At 43.5% G+C, this 24,657-nt stretch overlaps 1 protein-coding gene across 1 annotated transcript in view; it reads right to left on the bottom strand.

Annotated features, from left to right (window-relative positions):
- The window catches only part of NDUFAF6 (NADH:ubiquinone oxidoreductase complex assembly factor 6), a 169,774-nt gene that overhangs the window by 4,846 nt on the left and 140,271 nt on the right, over positions 1-24,657 (bottom strand). Inside the window, exon 9 of the transcript XR_004071250.3 lies at positions 3,489-3,598. The gene's annotated coding sequence lies outside the window, so the exon portion shown is untranslated. The remainder of the gene's footprint in view (positions 1-3,488; positions 3,599-24,657) is intronic.

Raw genomic sequence — 24,657 nt, 5'->3', positions numbered from 1 at the left:
GAGTCAGCTACTATCCCCTCTGGCACCATTTGTCTGAAGTAAATAATTTAATTTTCGAAGGCCCCTAGACTGATGACACATCTTTTTTAAGTATTCCCTACTCCATAGAGAAATGATTCTCTCCAGGATTTTCCTCACACTCCCCACAAAAAATCAGACTAAAGTCAGGCCACCAGGTTTCCAGCCCTTCCTCTGCCACTTGCTTACAACCTGTGTGACCTCCGGCACATCACTGAACTTCAGTCAGTCTCAGTTTCCTCACCCGTAGGACTGTGGTGGTCTCAAAGAGATTGTCTACTCAGCACAGGCCCTGGTATACAGTGAGAATTAACACCAGGAGTCTTGCCAATATCTGCTGGCCAGGATCCAGCACCTAAGGGGGCAATGCCTGGCCTGGCAGTGGGCCATCTGGACTTTGCTCCATTGTGGCAACTGGCATCCATTCAGATTTGTCAGCCCATGGGACATCCTGGTTGCTAAACATTTTTAATCTTAGTGCTGTTTGTTTTTAATCTTAATGTTTGTACTGTGTGTGCTAAAAGCAAAGTCACACAGAGAAATATATACTAATGGGTCATCAAAGCACTGGGGAGGAGAGAGAGGAATCGGCAGGAGCATGGAGGGACAGGAGGGAGCAGGATGGCAAGGTGTCTTTTGTCTGCAACGTGGTAGGCAAACAGGATCTTAATGGCTTATGGTGTAACAGAGGAGTGTAGGGAAGATTGTTGTGTTGGTTTCCTGTGGCTGCCAGAACAGATTGTCACAAACTGAATGGCTTAAAGACAACAGAAATCTACTCTCTCATAGTTTTAGAGGCCAGAACGTTCAAGCTCTCTCTGAAGTCTCCAGGAGAGAATCCTTCCTTGCCTTTCTAGCTTCTGGTGACTGTAGGAGTTCACTGGCTTGTGTCAGTGGAGCTCCAGTCTCCCCCGTGTGTCTCTGCATCTTCAATCTCCTCTGCCTTTCTCTTATAAGGACACCTGTCACTAGATTAGGGCCCACCCTAAACCCATGATGATCTCATCTTGAGACCTTTCATGTCATTGTATCTGCAAAGAACAGTTTTTTAAATAAGGTCAAATCCACAGCTTCTGGGGGTTCAGACTTGAACATATCTTTCTGAGGGCCACTATTCAACCCATTACAATTACATACAAAAGCAGAGGCCTTTGCACACTTAGTCTTTAACTTAAGCACATATGCAAAGCCCCCTTGGCCATGTAAAATAGCATAATTAGGTTCCAAGGATTAGGAGGTGGACATCTTTGAGGGGCCATTATTCTGTCCACCATAGTTGGAAGCATGGGTTTCTTTCTAAGAGCAGTAGGAATCAATGGGAGGTTTTAAGCAGAGGAGTGAAACCAGCAGAATCAGGATGCAAAAGCAGAAGAACCATACTGGAAGCAGGGACAAAAGGCTTATCCATAGCTGGAGGATATAAAGTGAACATAGGAGCCCGCTAAACAGTATTTTAAAACTCATATAATATATGGTCACTTGTATGATAATGGTAAATAATATGTTTTTATTCTTTTATAGTCTGGGCTTGGTCTTTCTCAATTAATCCTCTGAGGTTTTTATAAGGTCCTGAGTTCCAGGACCCCTTTGGTTATTGTTACAGGTGGACAGCTGGCCATGGTGGATCCCAGATGACTATTTTGGTCAAGATACTGGTGCCCACGATGAGCAGGCAGGTGTGTGTGTGCCTGGAGGAATGCTGCTTTGGCAGGCACATTTCCACAACACCTTACCAAGGCACTACCTACACGAGCAAGATGCTGGAACCATCTCAAGAACAAGCAAATGGCTAAACAGCAAGAGGAAAGAATGTCATCAAACTATAGTCCAGGAATGTGCAGCATGTGGCTTCTTGGAACCACTTTATAAACACCAAGTAAAAAGAGTGCACAGAATCGATCATACTGAGATTACACATGTATTTAAAGGATACATATGTCAGTAAGGATTTGAATAGAGTTTTATATTTCCTGTGATGTTTGTGAAGTGTATTCCAACCTGTCTGTGCATCTGGCAACAGCTTCCTGTCTCTGATCTTGCATAGAGTTGCTCAGAATTGCCTGGAATGCCTTCCAATGACTCCTTTTGGCTTGCCTCTTCTTGCTCCTGTCTTCACTGGCCTTCTAATCTCATTCCTCCCTGCTTCATCTCTCCCTACCTATCTCAATGCTACTTGTTAGAATAAAAGTCTTGAGTTCGCTGGCTACCCCCCTGGCTGCTCTGGGTGTCTCGGCTCCCCTGTCATAAGTGTGGGTAAGAACCTCTGGCTTCCTGCCCAGGCCTTTAGGGTCAATCAAGCCAGGCCAGCCCACAAGGCTTCACCTCCAAGGAGGGGGATCAGCGAGTTGGGATGATAATTCCTTTCTAGCAATGCATTGCCTGGAGAAGTTACAAGTGATTTACCAATCAGCATAGGAAAGACTGCATTCAGCCAGAAATTTTCCATAGCAACAGAAATCTTGGAGCTGACTCTGAATTGTGGGATCCAGAAAGGACATTATCCAATAACACCTTGATGGAGCAAAATAAAGAGGGGAGGCAAATTTTCCTTCAGAAGATTGGACAACAACATGGTTCTAATGTAGAATTATCCATTATATCAATTTAACAGTTACAGAGGAGGCAGAAGAACATAAAAATTTAAAAGCACAAACTCTGGGCCCAGATTTTCTGGATTCAAATCCCAGCTTTGCTACTTACTGGCTGTTGTTTTTGAATCAGTGGCTTAACTTCTCTTTATCTTTGTTGCTACACCTCCACAATCAGGATAAGAATAGTATCTGCCTTATTGGGTTGTTTTGAAGATTACAGAAAGCACTTAGAATAGTGCCTGGAACATGGAAGCACTCAATGTATGTTAGCTAACTTATTTTTACTGGAATGTGTCCAACACTGTACATCACTGATATTTGAAATGGCTTTGCTAGCCCATCTGGCTTCTTAAGTAAGTGGCACCCATGAACCATACCTTACAGAGCAATGAAATTGTGCCTGTAGATAAAGAGCTCCACAAAGGCATCTTGACAGTTGCTGGGTAAAAAGCTGAAGCATGTTCTGCCTGGTGCAGTTTGTTGGTTAGGCGAGATACTAATGAGATCACAGCTGTAGAATTAAATACATTCATTCTGTTCTATGACTCCAAACTAAAGTTTTTGCTCCTCCAACCATCTCTCAGGCATATGCCACTGCTCCTAAGGACAGCCAGTCACCATCATTGGCTATTATAGCACTAAGAGCACCATTATTGGAGAAACTGCCACAGGTCCACGGATAACACATAATGGGTCATTAGAATATTCCTCCTAAATTAATAAGAATGCTTTTTACCACAATCCAGGGGATCAAATTAAGGTAATTCAAAGATGATAAAGAGGAGAAGAATACTTATAAGAACATACTGGTACACAACTTCACAATTTTTTTGGAAGTGTAGCAAAGTATTCCATACAAAGAAGCAGAAACAGACTCACCTGCATGATCTTGGATAAGTCATTTTCACTTTACCAATCTGAATTTCAGTTTCCTTATCAGCAAAGCAGGCAGGGGCTAGTCTAGGTGACCCAATGTAATCACAAAGGTCCTTATAAGAGAGAAGTAGGAAGTCCAGAGTCAGAAAAGGAAGATGTGATGACATAAGAAGAGCTCAAAGTGATATGGGGTCATGAGAAGACAAATGGATAGACATATGGGTTCATCATGAAGGTATCTCTCTCTCTCTCTCTATCTAACGCTACATCTCTATGATTACATTTTCTGCAAATCCACCCATTTATACATCTTCTCATGGAATTGTAAGGCATTCTCTGAAGAGTACAAAGATTTCCAGATGCTCTTCCAATGGATAAACAGCCTGCATGGGAAGAAGTTAGATGAAGCTAAGAAAGAAGTTTGACTCAGGCCGTAAAGACCATACAGACCTTACAGACATCTCTGGATATTATTCTGTTGGCAGCACAAATCCATCAAATGTTTTACATTTGTTAATCGTTTGTTTTGTTTTGTGAATTCTAAAAAGGTTATAAAAGGGCATGCCTGTACATTATGTTGGACAAATAGACTTTGATTTCTATTGCCCAACTAATTAATATTAAAGTTTTTGGAAGGACATTTTTAACAAGTGAGCTGAGAAGCTTTGGGGGGATTTAGTCTGAGGCGTTTGTTATCCTGAAAGAGCTTGGAGCTGGGAAAAATCCTGCAAATGGGATAAACTGTAAATTGTTTCTATATCTAACTCCACCCAAACATCACAAAATTTTTCACATATTGAGAAAAATGAAAAGAATAGTACAATGAATACCTGTATTCCACTTCGGTTCAATGATTAAAATGTTGCTACATCCACTCTATTTATCTATCTATTTTTATTGTGGTAAAATATACTTAACATAAAATTTACCATTTTAACCATTTAACTAATCAATATTGGAATCCCTGCTTTCAATTCTTTTGTGTACATACTCAGAAGTGGAATTACTAGATAAAATTGTAATTCTACATTTAATTTTTTGAGGAACTGACATACTGTTTTCCATAGCAGCTGTACCAATTTACATCCCACCAGCAAAGCACAAAGGTTCCAATTCCCCCATATCCACGCCAACACTGGTTGTTAAATGGACAGTTCAGTGGTCTTAAGTACATTCACATTGTGTGCAACCATCACCACTATTCATCTCCAGAATTTTTTCATCATCCCAAGCAGAAACTTTCTACCCATTAAACAATAACTCCCAATTTGTCCCTTCCCCCAGGCCCTGGTAAGCACTCTTCTACTTTTTGTCTCTAGGTATTTGACTATTCTTCATACCTCATATAGGTGGAATCATACCATATTTGTCCTTTTGTATCTGGCTTATTTTACTTAGTACAATGTCTTCGAGGCTCATGCATAATATGGCATGTATCAGAATTCCATCCCTTTTTAAGGCTAGGAAATATCCCATAGTATGTATGTACCACATTTTATTTAGCCAATTATTAATCAATAGATATTTGGGTTGTTTCCAAAACATTCCAAATAGTGCTGCTATGAACATGGGTGTAAAATATTTGAGTCCCTGCCTTCAATTCTTTAGTGTACATACCCAGAAGTGGAATTACTAGATAAAATTGTAATTCTATATTTAATTTTTTGAGTAACTGCCATACTGCTTTCCATAGCAGCTGTACCATTTTACATCCCACCAGCAAAGTACAAGGATTCCAATTGCCCCATATCCCACACCAACACTGGTTATGTTCTGGTTTTTTGTTGTTGTTGTTTTTCTATGGTAGCCATCCTAATGGGTGTGAAGTGCCAGCCGATGTTTCCAAGATCATTTGGGTGGGAGGACTTGCCAACACAGCCTAACCAAACTCATGTGGCCCAGACAGTTGAATACTAGGAGGGCATCTTTCTCCATCTACTTCTGGTACTATTGAAGCTCCTAGGTCACAAATCCAAATGACTCCAGGTCATTCAGTTATACCCTCCCAAGCTCCTCTAGCTCCTGAAAGGCAGACTCATTCTGTGCCTTACATATGTCCTTGATGACTTCCTTGGTACCTTTAAAAACTCAATAATCTGTACTTACATTAACATTTTAAAAAAACACTTTTTAATAATAGCTTTATTCAGATACAATTATCATAAGATAAAATTCACCTTTTCAGAGTAACACTTTTTTTTTTATTATACTTTAAGTTCTAGGATACAAGTGCAGAACGTGCAGGTTTGTTACATAGGTATACACGTGCCATAGTGGTTTGCTGCACCCATCAACCCGTCATCTACATTAGGTATTTCTCCTAAAGCTATCCCTTCCCTGTCCTCCTACCCACTGACAGGCCCCAGTGTGTGATGTTCCCCTCCCTGTGTCCATGTGTTCTCATTGTTCAACTCCCACTTATTAGTGAGAACATGCGTTGTTTGGTTTTCTGTTCTTGTGTTAGCTTGCTGAGAATGATGGTTTCCAGCTTCATCCATGTCCTAGCAAAGGACATGAACTCATCCTTTTTTATGGCTGTATAGTATTCCATGGTGCAGCCACATTTGCTTTATCCAGTCTATCATTGGTGGGCACTTGGGTTGGTTCCGAGTCTTTGCTATTGTGAACAGTGCTGCAAAAAACATATTCATGCATGTGTCTTTATAGTAGAATGATTTATTATCCTTTGGGTATATACCCAGTAATGGGTTGCTGGGTCAAATGGTATTTCTGGTTCTAGATCCTTGAGGAATCACCACACTGTCTTCCACAATGGTTGAACCAATTTATACTCCCACCAACAGTGTAAAAGTGTTCCTACTTCTCCACATCCTCTCCAGCATCTGTTGTTTCTTGACTGTTTAATGATTGCCATTTTAACTGGTGTAAGATGGTATCTCATTGTGGTTTTGATTTGCATTTCTCTAATGACCAGTGTTGATGAGCTTTTTTTCATGTTTGTTGGCCACATAAACGTCTTTTTTTGAGAAGCGTCTGTTCATATCCTTTGTCCACTTTTTGATGGGGTTGTTTGTTTTTTTTCTTGTAAATTTGTTTAAGCTCCTTGTAGATTCTGGATATTAGCCCTTTGTCAGATGGATAGATTGCAAAAATTTTCTCCCATTCTGTAGGTTGCCTGTTCACTCTGACGATAGTTTCTTTTGCTGTGCAGAAGCTCTTTAGTTTAATTAGATCCCATTTGTCAATTTGGGCTTTTGTTGCCATTGCTTTTGGTGTTTTAGTTATGAAGTCTTTGCCCATGCCTCTGTCCTGAATGATATTGCCTAGGTTTTCTTCTAGGGTTTTTTATGGTTTTAGGTCTTACGTTTCAATCTTTAATCCATCTTGAGTTAATTTTTGTATAAGGTTTAAGGAAGGGGTCCAGTTTCAGTTTTCTGCATATGGCTAGCCAGTTTTCCCAACACCATTTATTAAATAGGAATCCTTTCCCCGTTTCTTGTTTTTGTCAGGTTTGTCAAGGATCAGATGGTTGTAGATGTGCGGTATTATTTCTGAGGCCCCTATTCTGTTCCATACACTTTTTTTTTTTTTTTTGAGATGGAGTCTTGCTCTGTTGCCCAGGCTAGAATGCAGTGGCATGATCTCAGCTGACTGCAAGCTCCGCCTCCCATGTTCATGCCATTCTCCTGCCTCCGCCTCCCGGGTAGCTGGGACCACAGGTGCCCGCCACCATGCCCGGCTAATTTTTTGTATTTTTAGTAGAGATGGGGTTTCACCATGTTAGCCAGGATGGTCTTGATCTCCTGACCGCATGATCCACCCACCTCGGCCTCCCAAAGTGCTGGGATTACAGGCATGAGCCACCGCACCTGGTCCATACACATATTTTTAAAGACAACTTTCTGGTTCCTATGATTAAGATGGTTGCCCCAGGCCAGGCAAGGTGACTCATGCCTGTAATCCCCGCACTTCAGGAGATCAAGGCAGGAGGATCACTTGAGCACAGCAGTTCAAGACCAGCCTGGGCAACATAGCAAAATTCCATCTCTACAAAAAATACAAAAATTGGCCAGGTGTGGTGGCTCACGCCTGTAATCCCAGCAATTTGGGAGGCCAAGGCAGGCAGATCACATGATCAGGAGTTCAAGACCAGCCTGGCCAACATGGTGAAACTCCGTCTCTAGTAAAAATACAAAAAATTAGCTGAACGTGGTGGCGCATGTCTGTAATCCCAGGTACTCAGAAGGCCGAGGCAGGAGAATTGCTTGAACCCAGGAGGCACTCCAGCCTGGGCAATAGAGCCAGACTCCGTCTCAAAAACAAAACAAAACAAAACAAAAATTAGCTGGATGTGGTGGCACGCACCTGTAATCCCAGCTACTTGGGATGCTGAGATGGGAGGATCACTGGAGTCCAGAAGGTTGAGGCTGCAGTGAGCCATGATTGCACCACTGCACTCCAGCCTGGGCAACAGAGTGAGACCCTGTCTCAAAAAAAAAAAAATGCCCCTAAATTCAGGGTCACTTTTTAGAAGAGGTGTATTTTGTGATAGAGCAACAGTGTGCTATACCTCAGCTAGACATCTGCTTACAGGCATGGCCAGCTGTCTTGGTCAGGCTCTCTTTGTTGATGGAAACAAAGACTTATTTATTCCTTAGAAAAAGGCCATTTATGATAAAGATCTTTGTGAACAGAAGCTAGGAAGCCATCTGGAACTGAGGCTACTTTTTCTTTTTCTTGGGCTACGTGATCTCTCTCTCTCTCTCTCTCTCTCTCTGTGTGTGTGTGTGTGTGTGTGTGTGTTTCTCATAGCATCATTGCTTCTCTGTGCGCTTCTGTTACACTCAAAAATTTGACTTGCTCTTACCCTCCATGGCCCCAATTCTAATCTTCTGTCTTTCTGGGCATCCTTTTGTTTCCTGATCCTGTCACTAACAACTTTATTCTCTCAGAGAGAAACTCTGGCTGCTGCAGCTCATCTTTCCCAGCCAGGCCACATGATCAGTGCTGACCAGCCAATGTAGTGCTGCTTGAGGGTCAGGTGCCCAGCCTGGAACAATCTACCTTGCTGTGAGGGGGCTGCAGTCACATAACAAAAGAAACACAGAGGAAAGGGTGAAGAGAGCCCAAAGGCAACAGCACACACAATGGAGTGTGTTACAATGGGATGAGGAAGCCAAAGATTAGGAAGCATGACTCTTTTAGAATGGGCAGTTATAATGGCCTTTGCTCCAGAGGGGACACTATATCTTCCAAGGCTGTTCACTACATAAACATCCTTAGACGAGGCTGAGAAAGACAGTCCAGGACAAAAGGAAAGTCAGTACCTTTGTGTTTAAAGGTACTGACTTTGTGTTTAAGTGCAACTGTAAGATGCCTACTTTCATTTTATTCTTTTAAGTCATAGAAATAGGCCAGCCTTTGCCTGGGCCCTTGTAGGCTCTACTTGGTAAGCGTCAACCAGCCCTACCTAAAAGAGTACAAAAGGATGTCCACCTGGTTGAACCAAGCCATCCAGAATGGTAGGGAAGGCACCAACCACAGGGACCTAGCACAGGGAGTTACAAATGTAAATGCGTACAGGGGCCAGGCAAGTAGGTGTATGAGCGAGGTGACTAGATATAAGAACTGGGAGTAGTGGGGATTGCAGAAGATAGGACAGGCCATGCTCTATTTGAAACTGGCAGCCAATACTCAGTTCCAACTGATTCTTTCCACGGAAGAATGAGGATCCCAAGTTGTTTCACCTCTTTTTTCCCAAAAGAACTAGGAAATGTGAATTTTTATGTGCTATATCACCCACCCTTTAAATGTTGGTAATGAATTAGAATTTAAAATACAGGTGCAGTGGCTCACAGCTTAATCCCAGTACTTTGGGAGGTGGAGGCAGGGGGATTGCTTGAGGTCAGGAGTTTGAGACCAGCCTGGGCAACATAGTGAGACCTTGTCTCTATCACATTAAAAAATAAAAATAAAATAATGTTAAGTGGCCAAGAGAAAACCCAAAGAAGCAGTGGTTGGAACTGATGGAGCAGCCTTATAAAGGAAGAAGCAGGCTCTGATAGACACCTGATCTCCCCCAAGTGGGTAGTTAAAGCCCTGGTTGATCACAGCCTTAATGGCAAGCCCAATCAATTAAGAGAACAAAAAGCTAGGGATTGTGGAGAGAACTCTGCTAGAATCACAATCCTGTCCTCTTGCCCTACTCCAACTTCTTCTCCAAGAAAGAAAGAATAGCTTATTTTATTGGGAGTTCAGACAAAAGAACCATGCATGCCCGGACTGGCTCACTCCTATCCTTCTCTTTGAGATTTGCCTATCTCCAAAGAAAGTCACTGGATGTCTATGCCATATGTTTTACAGCAGCCAATCTACATGGCAAGAGGGGCAGGAGGTCAGGGAACAGGGTCCTGTGGGCTGTTTAACACTACCAGAGACCATGACACAGGGTCAGCCCCTGAATGTTATTCAATATGAACTTTTCTCAGTAATAAAGCTGACATTTTATTTGCCATCCTACTGATTTTTGAGTCAATTTCTCAATTGTTTCTAAATTTGGTTAAGAAAAAGGTGTGGCATTTATTTATCCATTCCAGCTCAAACAGGCATTATTATTATTCCCACTTTACAGGTGAGAAAACAGTCATTGATTGATCAAGCTGTATCTGGCCTCATACTCTGTTCCTAACAACCACCAGTACAGTAGATTTTTGCCTGCCTATCAGCCATTTCTCCCTCTTCTGGTATCAACAGGTTGATTTTCCTTGGAATTTCCTCCATATATTTGACAGGGGTAAGGTTGACTCACTCCCACCTAAGGGCTGACCAATCAGAGCCACAAAACCACCTGAACACTATGATTGGCTCAGGAACAAACATGTGACACAAGCTTGGCAAAACAGAGTCAAACTTAATCTGGCGTAATGCTGGGGGACAAAAGTGCTCTCTTTGCATCGGGGTCACCAAAATGAAGGGCTAAAAGCCTGGAGTTGCCACCCACCATCTTGTCGTCATAAGGTACATGAGACTGTAGAGCCTGTAGAGAAAAAAAGGAAAGCAAAGTTGGTGTGCGGCTGTCAGTTTATTGCCTCTCAGCTCCATATTTACCCTTCATCGTTTGTTGAGCAAAAATCTAGCTGGGCCCCAAAGTATTTTTTTACTATTTGTCATGTTATTAAACTTTTTCAGTAGAGGGCGCTGAAGAGACACTGCAGAAGACATAGTTTGCTTCCTGGTTCCAGTGTGTTCACTGGGAGCATGGCTGCTTCTCCAGTGTCCAGCTCTTGCAACACTGACAGCTCCTCTAGCACCTGGCTCCTTCAGTACCAGCAGCTTACCAGGGCACCTCCCTCAGGTACCCATGGGAAATACTTTCCCATGAATTGCTTTCCTGAGCATCCTAGAGATGAATTTCCAGCAAGTTCCAGGGAATAGATTTCTAGCAAGTTCCACTGACACTGCATAACAGCAACTCCTCTGTCAATCAATGAGACACAGCCATGTGCTCTTTGACAAGTTCTGGGTCTCAACCCAGGGGGTCAGGAGTGGGGGGCCAGCAGTAGCAGATTCTTCCTTAGGTGCTCTATCTCAGCCCTAGGAGAAGTAGTATCTGCTATTCCTGCATTCTTTCAAATTCTCTTTATTTCTTACTAGCCAATCCACTGTTATCCCAGGCCCCCGTTAATAGTTAATAATTCTTTAGATTGGCTGGGTGTGGTGGCTCCTGCCTGTAATTTCAGCACTTTGGGGGACCAAGGCATGTGGATCACCTGAGGTCAGGAGTTCAAGACCAGCCTGGCCAACATGGTGAAACCCCCAACTCTAGTACAAATACAAAAGTAGCTGGTTTGGTGGCGGGCACTGTAATCCCAACTACTCGGGAAGCTGAAGCAGGAGAATCACTTGAACCCGGGAGGTGGAGGTTGCAGTGAGCCGAGATCATGCCATTGCAGTCCAGCCTGGGCAACAAGAGTGAGACTCCATCTCAAAAATAAAAAAAAAATAGTTTTTTAGATTACACTTTTCCTAATGTTTAAATGATCACGTGGCTGCTCTCTCTTGATGGAACTGTGAATGACACAGATGGCAGGTGACACCAGGCCCTGATGGCACTGGCTGAGCCTGGATCCAGCTGGGTCAGAAGCTGCCTCTTCCTCTGCACTTTTCAGTTACAGAAGCCAATTTTTTTTTCTTTACTCGAGTCATTTTGAGTTGGGTTTTCTGCCTCTGTTAAATTGAAGAATCCTGATTACAGAAGCCACAAAAGGGGACTGAACAATTAAGATAACAAGAAATGTTTACCTCGGAAGAGTCATCTTCTGAGAGGATGATATGAAAACTATGCATGTGTCCATCACGTGAAAGCAGAATTTCAACGTTAGGGTGCACTTGAATTATATGACTGTAATATAATTTGTCATATGATGACCAAATTAGGGCCAAGGGGTGGAAGTTACAGAGACAGTTCATCATGACAGCATGAGGAAGAGCCTTCCAGCAATTCAGTGTTCAATAATGGAATGAACTGTCCTGCCCAGCTGTGAGTGCCCTGTCTCTGGAAGTTGGGAGACAAGGAGTGCCTGCCACTGTCAGGTATGTTATGGAAGAGGTGATTGCATTGGATGGGAATTGCAACCAAGTAACCAATAAAGTCCCTTCCAAATCTAAGATTCTACTATTATGCTTGCAGAAATTCCTTAGCCTAAATCCCATTAGATGGTCCCAGCTAAGAGAAAACCAGACAAGGGCAACATTGTGCATTATGTGACTCACTTGGGAACTGAGGGTGCTGCCAGATGTTATCATCAGATGCAAAGAAAATGGACTAAGTCACCAGATAGGGGTGTTTACATAAAGCCTTCTTTGCCCTGTTAAGAACACAATGTATTGCAGGCAATTACTATAAGTAAAATCATTCTGAAAATCAGCACATTAAACACTTGGTTTTAATTTGACTCAAGCATATTTACCTTGAGATTGCTTAAACAAATAGGTAAATTAAAAGTGCTCTGAGATTGGCTTAACCCAAGAAATGGAACATTAAGCTGGGAGGCAGCCAACACTGATTCTATTCCCGCTTTTTACGGTGACCTTGGGGCGAGGGGGGTCGGGAGGGAAGAGAGCAAAATAACTTGGTTTTGCTGAGCTTTGGTTTGTCCAACTGAAAGAATAAACAAAGTAATAGGCACACCTACTTTACAGAGTATGTGAAAGTTAAACAGGAAATGTCTACAAAAATAGAAAACAATGTATTAGTTTATGGACACAATGGATATTTTGAGTCAGAATCTTCATGCAAAGGTTTCTGGGTATAAATCATACTGGAAGCTGCGTCATTTAGCCAATACTTCCCAACCCCTTCTGAACTAATATAACTTCTAAAGATGTCCAATCCAAAACTAAGCTAGCTCTGGCATACAGGATAAATTGGTTTAACATAAACAAACATAGAAAGTGAAACTAAGACCTACAGTAAATCAGTAACACAGTATATTCAAACGCATAATATATTCAGGAAGCAGAGGCAACTTTGCCTCTGACATGGAGTAGCCCTCTAGACCAAACATTTCAGATCATTTCCTTTTCATTATCAATAACTTTTTCCTCTTCTTTAAGAAGAAAAAAATCCAGCCATACCTCCACCACAGTTTTTGTGGAGCGGAACCTGCTTTCAAGTTAAATTATTCACTTTGTCTTCTATGTACTGTTGTTCTATTTATTTAATTTTTTTTTTTTGCATGCAGACCGCATCCTGAGGAGGAAATCATTTTTAAAACCTAATTCTTACGGGTATCCTCATTTCAGGAACGTTTGTGATTGCTCGTTTATTCCTTACACAGCATGAACTAAGGCAGGAAATGATTAAGAGGGGAGAAAGGTAGGGAGAGCCCTGGATTGAGTCCCCACTTGGTTTAAATCAATTTCTAGATGAGATAGGCTAATCCATGTTCAACTCACTCCAAGCCTCACATATGATTTAAGCATCATTATCTGTAGCCCAGACCAGCACTAAAGAGCCTAGACACACCTGCGCATGTTCTCCCAAAGCCTGGGGCAATGAAAAAGCATCAGAGAAAACATTTAGAAGCTAAACTTCCATTAATGAAGGATTATTTTATAGGCACTTGCAGATGCCGTATTATAGGAAACGATTTAGTGATGAGACAACAGTAGTGGGGTAGTTAGGAATGAGAAGAGCTGAACTTCAAGATGACTTTGTGCCCCCACCAAGCCCCAGTAAGATGAGGGCTGAAGCTCCATAACTGGGAGTGAGTAGAAAGAAAAAGTAGAACATCCAAGAAGAATCTAGTCTCCAGAAGCTACTGCTAGGGGAGCTCTCCTCTCTGCTAGGGGCAGGGGAAACACTAGGAATCCTTTGTTTATTCTTTTTCTTTTTTTTTTTTTTTTAATTTTGAGATAGGCTCTTGCTATGTTGCCCAGGCTGATCTTAAATTCCCGGGCTCAAGGGACTCCCCTGCCTCAGCCTCTTTAGTAGCTGGGATTATACTACGCCTGGTATAAGAACTCTTTACGCTCAACCCCTTACATGAACTATCAGCAGTTTTGGCCAGATGACAGAAGTGGGTGGGTGCAGGCAGAGAATATGGAGGAAGGCACAGATGAGAGTGGCCATTTTTTTTCTTTTCTTTTCTTTTTTTCCAGCTGGAAGCCTGAGAGAATTGGTGGTCTCTGGTGGTTGCCCAGAAGAAAGAATATACTCTGAAAGAGAAGCCAGCTTTTGTTTTGTTTTGTTTTGTTTTTTGAGGCGGGGTCTTGCTCTGTCACCCAGGTTGGAGCGCAGTGGGGCAATCACAGCTCACTGCAGCCTCAACATCCTGGGATCAAGCAATTTTCCCACCTCAGCCTCCAGATTAGCTGGGACTACAGGCACCTGCCACCACGCCCAGCTAATTTTTTATTTGTAGTAGAGATGGGGTTTCACTATGTTGGCCAGTCTGGTCTCAAACTCCTGACCTCAGGTGATCTGCCTGCCTCGGCCTCCCAAAGTGCTGGGATTACAGGCGTGAGCCACCACACCCAGTCTAGAAGCCAGTTTTTTGTTTTTTATGTTTTTGAGACAAAGTCTCACTCTGTCGCCCAGGCTGGAGTGTAGTGGGGCAATCTTGGCGCACTGCAACCTCCACCTCCTGGGTTCAAGCAATTCTCCTGCCTCAGCCTGCCGGGTAGCTGGGATTATAGATGCGTGCCACCACGCCCAGCTAATTTTGTATTTTAACATGGCAATATGATCTACTTTGAATTAGATCCAGTACTTTTGCAAAATGTTCATAGAGTTTTTAATAAGACTTAGTTTTTTTGTTTGTTTGAGACGAAGTTTCGCTCTTGTCGCCCAGGCTGGAGTGCAGTGGTGCGATCTCGGCTCACTGCAACCTCCGCCTCCCAGGTTAAAGCAATTCTCCTGCCTCAGCCTCCTGACTAGCTGGGAGAGATTACAGGTGTGTGCCACCATGCCCGGCTAATTTTTGTATTTTTAGTAGAGACGGGGTTTCACCATGTTGGTCAGGCTGGTCTTGAACTCCTGACCTTGTGATCTGCCCGCCTCGGCCTCCCAAAGTGCTGGGATTACAGGCGTGAGCCACTGCACCTGGCCAAGACATACATTTTTAGTAGAGACGAGGTTTCACTATGTTGGCCAGTCTGCTCTTGAACTCCTGACCTCAGGTGATCCACCCACCTCGGCCTCCCAAAGTGCTGGGATTACAGGCGTGAGCCACCAGCACGGCCAGAAGCTAGGTTTTAAAGAAAATGGATCACTCCAGATTGGGGTACCCATTGCTTTAAACATCTTTCCCCCAGTTAGGAACGCTCCAGATGTAGCAGTAGAGATTCATTTTGCTTACTCTGTTAAGAAAATTCACTTTTGGAAAGCAAAAGGGACTCCAGATCAAAACATCACCACCAAGACATGAGCTGCTCTCAACAGAAACCTGTTACAAATGAGGAGCTGTAGAAAATAAGGAAACTCCTCTCACCTTTCTTACTGTTGCGTAGCAACCCCAGACAAAGGGGTCCAGAACCAACCACAAATCTCCCTCAAACTGCTGCATGATACCTTCTGCTCCAGTAGGCCTAGAGATCCCTCACTAGCCACAGATGAGGAATTTGCAAGGTATCTGACAGTCATCAGATCCTAAGCTTGCCAGTGCCTTTGCATTTTAGAAGTTAGGTCGTTTGGGAGCATACCAACTTCTAAATGCTTAATTTTCAACTGAAGAGCCAACAATACAGGCAGAAGATGTATTCTGTAACTATATTTTATTTTATTTTATTTATTTTGAGATGGAGTTTCGCTCTTGTTGCCCAGGCTAGAGTGCAATGGCGTGATCTCAGTTCACTGCAACCTCCACCTCCCCAGTTCAAGCGATTCTCCTGACTCAGCCTCCTGAGTAGCTGAGATTACAGGCACATGCCACCATGCCCGGCTAATTTTCTGTATTTTTAGTAGAGACAGGGTTTCACCATGCTGGCCAGGCTGGTCTCAAACTCCTGACCTCAGATGATCCACCCGCCTCAGTCTCCCAAAGTCCTGGGATTACAGGCATGAGCCACTGTGCCCGGCCAACAGTATTTTAACGTATAATATTCTACATCTATTGTCGAACATTTAGGTTGTTTCCAATTATCTGCTTTTACCAATTAGGCTGTTACCAATAAGGGGTGTACTTTTGCTACATGAAATTGAGATGTCTTAATTTATTCTTTTGTTATTCATTCTTAGTCTCATTTCATTTGTTGTCAAGGAATGAAGCCTATACCATTCTCCATTTGGAAATTTGAGGCCAGGGGCATCATGTATTTTGGTAATTTCCCATGGACACTTGAAAAGTTGGGACGTTCTCTCTAAGTTCATAATGTACATTTCCAGCCAGAGATAAAAACGTACAAATGAGTCTGCTCATTGGCCCAGGGGCCCAGAGAGTGTGCTTCTCTCCTTAATCCCCTGTTAGGCCTCATTAGGTAGGATCCCACCAGCATTGCCGCTGATGAGCTGCTAGAGGTCCCTGCCTAGCCCCTGGAGGTCTCCTTTCTGAAATTGTACAACATCTCTGCCTCCACTTTGGCAATTACAAGGAAAATGGCAAACACCGAACCAAACCCTTCCTGCTGTGTTTCTTGTGAGAAATTCACAAAAATCAGACTTGCATGTTCTTGCCCCATAGAAACTCAGGTAATGAACCTGGTATGGCAGTTTTGAAAAAAGTCAGTGTGGACTAAGGGCTGAGAGAATGATACAGGTGAAAACATGGTGATACGATCTGCTTTGAATCAGATCCAATACTTTTGCAAGATGTTCATCGTTTTTAATAAGACATACATACTGCAAATATTGTCAGAATGAATTCAGTCTCCTCTACTTACTACTTGTACAGCTTTGAGGTGCAATTTTTACATCCATAAAATGAGAAGAATGATACTAACCTCATCAGGTCACAGGGAGTGCTCAATAATATTAATTCTCTCCTTCATCAGCTATTGTTTCTTGCTGAATTAACTAAGGACTCCTTTTCATCCCCCCATTCATTTTTGTCACTTAGATTGTTTATAAAACCCGAAGGTGCTTTCAGATCTGGACTTGTGGAGTCCTGGCCAGTGACTTGCCCCAGGCATTGAGGTGATGTTGCAGGGAGGCGGAGAAACAGAAATTCTCTGCCTGACCTCCCCAAAAGGCCAATACTTTTGTTGAAGTCCTGTCTGCAGTGCCTCTTGCCCAGCAGTCTCCACCCTCCTGGCTGCTCAGCCAGTGCTCTCTCACTCCAACTTTCCATACCCACTGCCCCTAAACTTTCACACCCTTCTAAATAAAGGGAACCTTGCATCCTGATTCGACTCCTTGTCAGCAATTAAACTATTTGTAAATTGGGCCAGGTATCAAAGACCCCTTAACAGCGATTGCTAAAACCTGCTACACTTAAAACAAATGATGTATAAACTTAAAAACTGAAGGAGCTAGGCTTTAGAAGTTGTTACGATAATAAATGAAATATTCAATTTAAACTTCAAAAACAGCTAAGTCAGCCGGGCACGGTGGCTCACGCCTGTAATCTCAGTACTTTAGGAGGCTGAGACAGGCGGATCGCTTGAGGCCAGGAGTTCGAGACTAGCCTGGCCAACATTGCAAAACCCCATCTCTACTAAAAATACAAAGATTAGCCAAGCATGGTGGCAGGCGCCTGTAATCTCAGCTACTTGGGAGGCTGAGGCACAAGAATCACTTGAACCCAGGGGGCAGAGGTTGCAATGAGCTGAGATCATGCTACTGCACTCCAGACTGGGAGACAGAGTGAGAATTGGTCTCAAAAAAAAAAAAAAGCTAAATGATCTTTTTTAGACACAAGAAAACTCTCGTATTGGCTAATGGGGGTGGGGTGAGCATGGAATGCACAAAATTTAGGAGAGACTGAGGAGCAATCAGCCCCAGGGAATTTAACAGCCTCAGGCCAGAACAAGAAGATCTTGGGGGACAGACCTTCCCAGGTGTGCTGGCTTCCCCTGCACTCCACCCTGGGGTTCAGGGTGAATTGCCTTTAGGTTGCACCTTGGTTGAGAGGAGGCCACTGGGCACAGAGAGTGGCCAAGGATTAATGACCTGGATCCCATTTGGATGACTGTGTCCACCAAACCCTCACGTCCTTCCTTCTCCAGCAGTACTAAGGTGACTATCTTCTCAGCTAGCTTCACCCTCATCTCTGGGTTGGTCAAACCAGCAGATTTTCTCCTGATTCACGCCCTGAGGCACACTGCACAAATTAATCACAGATGCCTGCCTGTGAGAGGGAAAGAATCCTCTACAACCATGGGTCAAACTCAAACCTATGGAGTCCACGGCTTTTTCTTTTTATAATCTTTCTCCTAACTGCGTGATGGTTAGTATCTGTTGAGTGCCAACAGACTTAGGTGAGGATCAATAGAAAAATGTGGGCCAGGCATGGTGGCCACCTCACTTTGGGAGGCTGAGGTGGGAGGACAGTTTGAGGCCAATAGTTCAAGACCAACCTGGGCAACACAGAGAGACACCCCCCCGCCACCCCCAAACTCTGCAAAAAATTAAGAAATTAGCTGGGCGTGGTGGTGTGCACCTGTAGTCTTAGCTACTCAGGAAGCTGATGCAGGAGGATGTCTTGGGCCAAGGAGTTCAAAGTTGCCATGAGCTGTGATCATGACACTGTACTCTAGCCTGGATAACAGACAAAGACCCTATTTCTTAAAAAAAAAGGAAGAAGAAGAAGAAAGAAGAAGAAGAAGAGGAAGAAGAAGAAGAGGAAGAAGAAGAAAAGAAAAGAAAAGAAAAGAAAAAAAAAAAAAAGAAAGAGGCCAGACGCAGTGGCCCACGCCTGTAATCTCAACACTTTGGGAGGCCGAGGTGGGCAGATCACCTGCGGTCAGGAGTTCAAGACCAGCCTGCCCAACATGGTGAAACCCCATATCTACTAAAAAAATATAAAAATTAGCCAGGCATGGTGGCAGGCGCCTGTAATCTCAGCTACTTGGGAGGCTGAGGTAGGATAATGACTTGAATCCTGGAGGCAGTGGTTGCAGTGAGCCAAGATCGTGCCACTGCACTCCAGCCTGGGCAACAGAGTGAGACTCTGTCTCAAAAAAAAAAAATCCAAAAAAAAGAAAAAAGAAAGAAAAGAAAGAAGGAAAGAAAAGAAAAGAAAGAAGGAAAGAAAAAGGAAAGACGTAGAATAGTTGGGCACAGTGGCCAAAGGAAGTGGAAGAGGAAGGGGTGAAAAAGGAAGTATTTCTTGGTCGGGTGTGGTGGCTCACGCCTATAATCCCAGCAATTTGGAAGGCCGAGGCGGGCGGATCACCTGAGGTCAGGAGTTCAAGCCCAGTCTGGCCAACATGGCGAAAACCTGTCTCTACTAAAAATACAAAAAATTAGCCAAGCATGGTGGTGCATGCCTGTAATGCCAGCTACTAGGGAGGCTGAGGCAGGGGAATCGCTTGAACCCAGGAAGCAGAGTTTGCAGTGAGCCGAGATCACGCCACTGCACTACAGCCTGGGCAACAGAGTGAGACACTGTCTCAAAAATATACAAAAAAAAAAGGAAGTATTTATTTCAGGTCTAAAGAAGGCCTTGAGGAGAGAAAACAAAAGAAAAGAAGGTAGCTAGTTAAGTGAGGGAAGAACAACTGTGGGCCCTTTGCAGGGAAGATGTGTGGCAATCATACCACTAGCTACCTAACATTAACTGAATACTTAATATGTGTTAAGAATTTGTTATAAGGACATTGCCTATATTATCTCATGTAAGCCTCCCAACTGTTGACCTAAGGAAAGAAACTGAGGCAAAATTAATATAGTTTATTTGGGCCAGGGTTGAGGACTGTAGCCCAGGACACTTCCAATTTGCCTTGGGGAATGCTGCCTTTGGCCTTTGTTACTTTGTTACAAGCAGGTTTTAAAGACAAAAAGGGGACAGGGAGTGGTCTGATAAAAAAATCTTTTGAAATCCTCATTAGTTTACAGAAGTAACATTAACGAGTGATTGGGTATACACTGTTGAACTACAGGGTATGAGTTATGGTGTCCAGTGTATGCAATTTTATGGCGTCTTGGCATCAGATACTCTAGAGCTCACATAAGCAAGTGGCTTCAAGAAGTAATTATTTAGCTCAAGGGGCAATGAGACATGACTTCTGACACACATTGTCATGTTTCAGTGCTTCTTTGGGCCTGATAATGAAAGGAGGCCTGCATTCCTCAGATAAGAAGTTTCTTTCTCACAACCCCAAAGATAGATATTATCATTCTGATTTTGCTGATGAGGAACCCAAGACATAGATAAAGTAGATTGTTCAAGGTCCTGAAACTAGTGGTGGGTCAGAATGCAAATCCACCAAGGCGGACTCTAGAACCCAAGTTACATCTCCACCCCTCCCACCCACCCCTTACACTCCCAAGGGATTAGAACAGCTACCCAGTGAGAAGCATAGGGTGAGCACTATGGTTATGAACTCAGCTGAAACTGACTCAGGGAACTCGGCATATGTTTTCTATAATTCAGATTCTTAGGGACAAATGTTCTCATGAAATTGCCGATCAGTAGAGAAACTGGATTTATTTTGGATACTATTTCTGCAAAAGTAAGAATGGATATAGGACTATGTATTGCCCTTAAAAGGCTTCAGCAGGCCGGGCGCGGTGGCTCACGCCTGTAATCCCAGCACTTTGGGAGGCCAAAGCAGGCAGATCATGAGGTCAGGAGATCAAGATCATCCTGGCTAACACAGTGAAACCCCGTCTCTACTAAAAATACAAAAAATTAGCCGGGCGTGGTGGCACACACCTGTAGTCCCAGCTACTCAGGAGGCTGAGACAGGACAATCACTTGAACCTGGGAGGCGGAGGTTGCAGCGAGCTGAGATCGTGCCACTGCACTCCAGCCTGGGCGACAGAGCGAGACTCTATCTCAAAAAAAAAAAAAAAAAAAGGCTTCATGAGATATTAAATAGCTTTAGTGAAAAATGCTGACCAGTTTGTGGTTTGGCCTGGAGACAATTAGTGTGGAATCAAATTATGTCATAGGGGGCCAGGTGTGGTGGCTCACACCTGTAATTCCAGCACTTTGGGAGGCTGAGGCGGGTGGCTCACCTGAGATCAGGAGTTCAAGGCCAGCCTGGCCAACATGGTGAAACCTCGTCTCTACTAAAAATACAAAAATTAGCCAGGCATGATAGCAGGTGTCTGTAATCCCAGCTACTTGGGAGGCTGAGGTGGGAGAATCACTTGAACCTGGGAGGCGGAGATTGCAGTGAGCCAAGATTATGCCTTTGCACTCCAGCCTGGGTGACAGTGAGAGTCCCATTTCAAAAAAAAAAAAAAAAATTGTGTCAAAGGGGAATTTTAAGTTAACCACATGGTAGATAATTTCATTTAGAGACAGTAGAAGACACACAGGTGTGACTCAAAACTCGGAGTGCAGTGTGAAGTTGGGAACACTAGTCCAGATATAAATAAATGAGAAAGGAGTAAATATGACAGGTAAATGGCATCTGCCCTTTACGGTTAACATGCACTTAGGCAGTTTATCCAAGAGCATAATATTATATAATGGAGGTAAACAGAGTTGGGCTTGCCTTAAAGGAATTAAGAAACAGGAAAAGTCCTGGTGCAGTCATGGTGGAAGGATCGCTTGAGACCAAGAGTTTGAGACCAGCCTGGGCAACATACGAGATCCCTGTCTCTACAAAAAAAAAAAAAATTAGCCAGGGGCAGTAGCACACACCTGTAGTCCCAGCTACTCAGGAGGCTGAGCTCGGGGGGATCGCTTGAGCCCAAGAGGTCAAGGCTGCAGTGAGCCAGGATGGCGCCACTGCACTCCAGCATGGGTGCAGGACTCTGTCTCAAAAGAGAGAGCAAGAGAGAGAGATGAACAATTGAGTTATTTTCTTCTGCTTGAATAAATGCAGGGAAGAGCTTTTTGCAGAAAAGACTGACAAGGTTTTTTTGGAAGAGCTTCAGCATGAACATCAAATAGAGTTCAGCCATGGCGGGTGATATGGTTAGACTCTGTGTCTTCACCCAAATCTCATCTTGAATTGCAACCCCCATAATCCCCATGTGTCTAGGGAGATACCTTGTGGGAGGTGACTGTATCATGGGGACAGTTTCCCCCAGGCTGTTCTCATGATAGTGAGCGAGTTCTCATGAGATCTGATGGTTTTATAAGAGGCTCTTCCCCTTTCCCTCCTCACTCTTCTTTTTCCTGCCGCCATGTGAGAAGGTCCCCTTTGCCTTCCACCATGATTGTAAGTTTCCTGAGGTCTTCCCAGCTATGTGGAACTGTGAGTCAATTAAACCTCTTTCCTTTATAAATTACCCAGTCTCGGGTATTTCTTTATAGCAGTGTGAAAACGGACTAATACAGCGAGTGTTTGGCGAATGGAAAGGTCACCCTCTGTATTAGTCAAGGTTCTCTAGAGGGACAGAATAGGATATATAGGATATATATATATATATATGAGTTTATTTATATAGATGAGTTTATTTTTATATATGAGTTTATTTATATATATGAGTTGATTAATATATATGAGTTTATTAATATATATATGAGTTTATTAAGTATTAACTTACACTATCACAAGGTCCCACAATAGGCTGTCTGCAAGCTTGAGGAGCAAGGAGAGGCAGTCCGAGTCTCAAAACTGAAGAACTTGGAGTCCAATATAGAGGTCAGGAAGCGTTCAGCATGGGAGAAAAATGTGGGCTGGGATGCTAGGCCAGTCTCTCCTTTTTGTGTTTTTCTGCCTGCTTTATATTCGTTGGAAGCTGATTAGATTGTGCCCACCAGATTAAGGGTGGATCTGCTTTCCCCAGCCCACCAACTCAAATGTTAATCTCTTTTGGCAACACCCTCACAGACCCAGGATCAATACTTTGTATCCTTCAATCCAATCAAGTTGACTGACACTCAGTATTAACCATCACACCCTCCTAGTATTAAACAATCAACAAGACGGGACAGTAAGAAACAGCGGGGAGAAGACAGGAAAGACTCAACTTTATCTGAAGCCCGCAGAGGAGAAAAGCAGGGAGGGGAGAGTAGAAAGTTCACTGTAAAGAATCTCAAGTCTCCAAGAAAGGAGAAATGTCAGAACATAGAACTGGAGGCAAGGAAAGACATGAGATAAAGGCAGAACCCAAGAAGTCAAAAACAAGAGAAGGGGAGCTCAGGCCATGAACTAAAGAATGAAGTAAACACAATCATACAACAACTCACGTTATCATACTTAAGTCGCAGGTGCAGGCGTGCTAGGTAAATGGCCTAGGAATGTGAAATTCTAGAGTCAGAGGGAGGAAAACCCTGATTTGATACAGAGAACCCACTTCTGTGCACAGAGGCAGCTGTGGGGTTCTCCCCACAACCGGTGATTTGGGAAAGGGGCCACACCGAATAGAACCAGACATAATCTGAAATATTTAATAAGGAGCACCCACCTTAAGGTGTCTCTTAAGAAAAGACACCTGCTGAGGTGCAGGGTCTTGTAAACTGTCCCTCCCACCTCTTGCCAGGATGCCAGAAATGTGGGAAGTCATTTGGAGGAGGGGCTTGGAAGGACCTGGGGTAGAGGACCCGCAGGGCAGCAGATATTTATCCAAACAGTAGGAAAGTACAATAAAACCCATAATAGTGAGGTAAGTGGAGTCTAATATGAAAACACAACACATGGGCCCCACTGTTGTGACGTTAACTAAAAATAATATTTTTCAACCTCTCTGGGATTTCCCAAAAAGCACATAAGATAAAGTTAGTCTGTGCCCACTGACTCCACAATGAGCTGAGCAAGTGCAAATGACCACTGGGCAGTGAACTAGTGACCTCACCTCATGCCCGAGATAGGAATTTGGGTCCATTTGGAAGAGGGGTACCCATTGCCAATTGTGGCATATCCTAGTCTGTGTTACGGAGGGTTTCACTGGGTTTGAGGCAGTGAGTGGCTGATACCACCATACTAGAAACTTCCTGGAGAATTACTGCTTCCATCCACTCTGTAAAACTCTGAGGTTGTGGAAAGGAAATTCTATTTATGAGATGTGAAAAGTAAGAATATTGACAATCTTGTCCTCTCCCTTTTATATATATATATACAGTTTACACTATGTATATATATTTCTTCTATATACAGTGATACTGGATGGGAATTTCAAAGAAATTTTCAGAAATGTGACTTGGAGGCTGGGTACAGTGGCTCACACCTGTAATCCCAGCACTATGGGAGGCGGAGGCAGAAGTTCATGAGTTCATGCAGGCATGAGTTCATGAGTTCAAGACCAGCCTGGGCAACATGGCGAAACCCCTTCTCCACAAAAATACAAACATTAGCTGGACGAGGTGATGTGTGCCTGTAGTCCCAGCTACTCAAGAGGCTGAGGTAGGAGGATGGCTTGAGCCTGGGAGGCAGAGGTTGCAGTGGGCGGAGATCGCACCACTGCACTACAGCCTAGGCGACAGAGCCAGACCTTGTCTCAAAAAAAAGAAAAACAAGGCTGGGCGCGGTGGCTCACGCCTGTAATTCCACCACTTTGGGAAGCTGAGACCAGTGAATCATTTGAGGTCAGAAGTTCAAGACCAGCCTGGCCAACATGGTGAAACCCTGTCTCTACTAAAAAAATACAAAAATTAGCCAGGCAGTAGTGGTGCACCTGTAATCCCAGCTACTCAGGAGGCTGAGGTAAGAG

The sequence above is a fragment of the Gorilla gorilla genome, chromosome 7, assembly GCF_029281585.2.
Source record: "Gorilla gorilla gorilla isolate KB3781 chromosome 7, NHGRI_mGorGor1-v2.1_pri, whole genome shotgun sequence".
Lineage (NCBI taxonomy): Eukaryota > Metazoa > Chordata > Mammalia > Primates > Hominidae > Gorilla > Gorilla gorilla.
The sequence above is the reverse complement of the archived record's forward strand: the minus strand, read 5'-3'. Positions and strand labels throughout refer to the sequence as shown.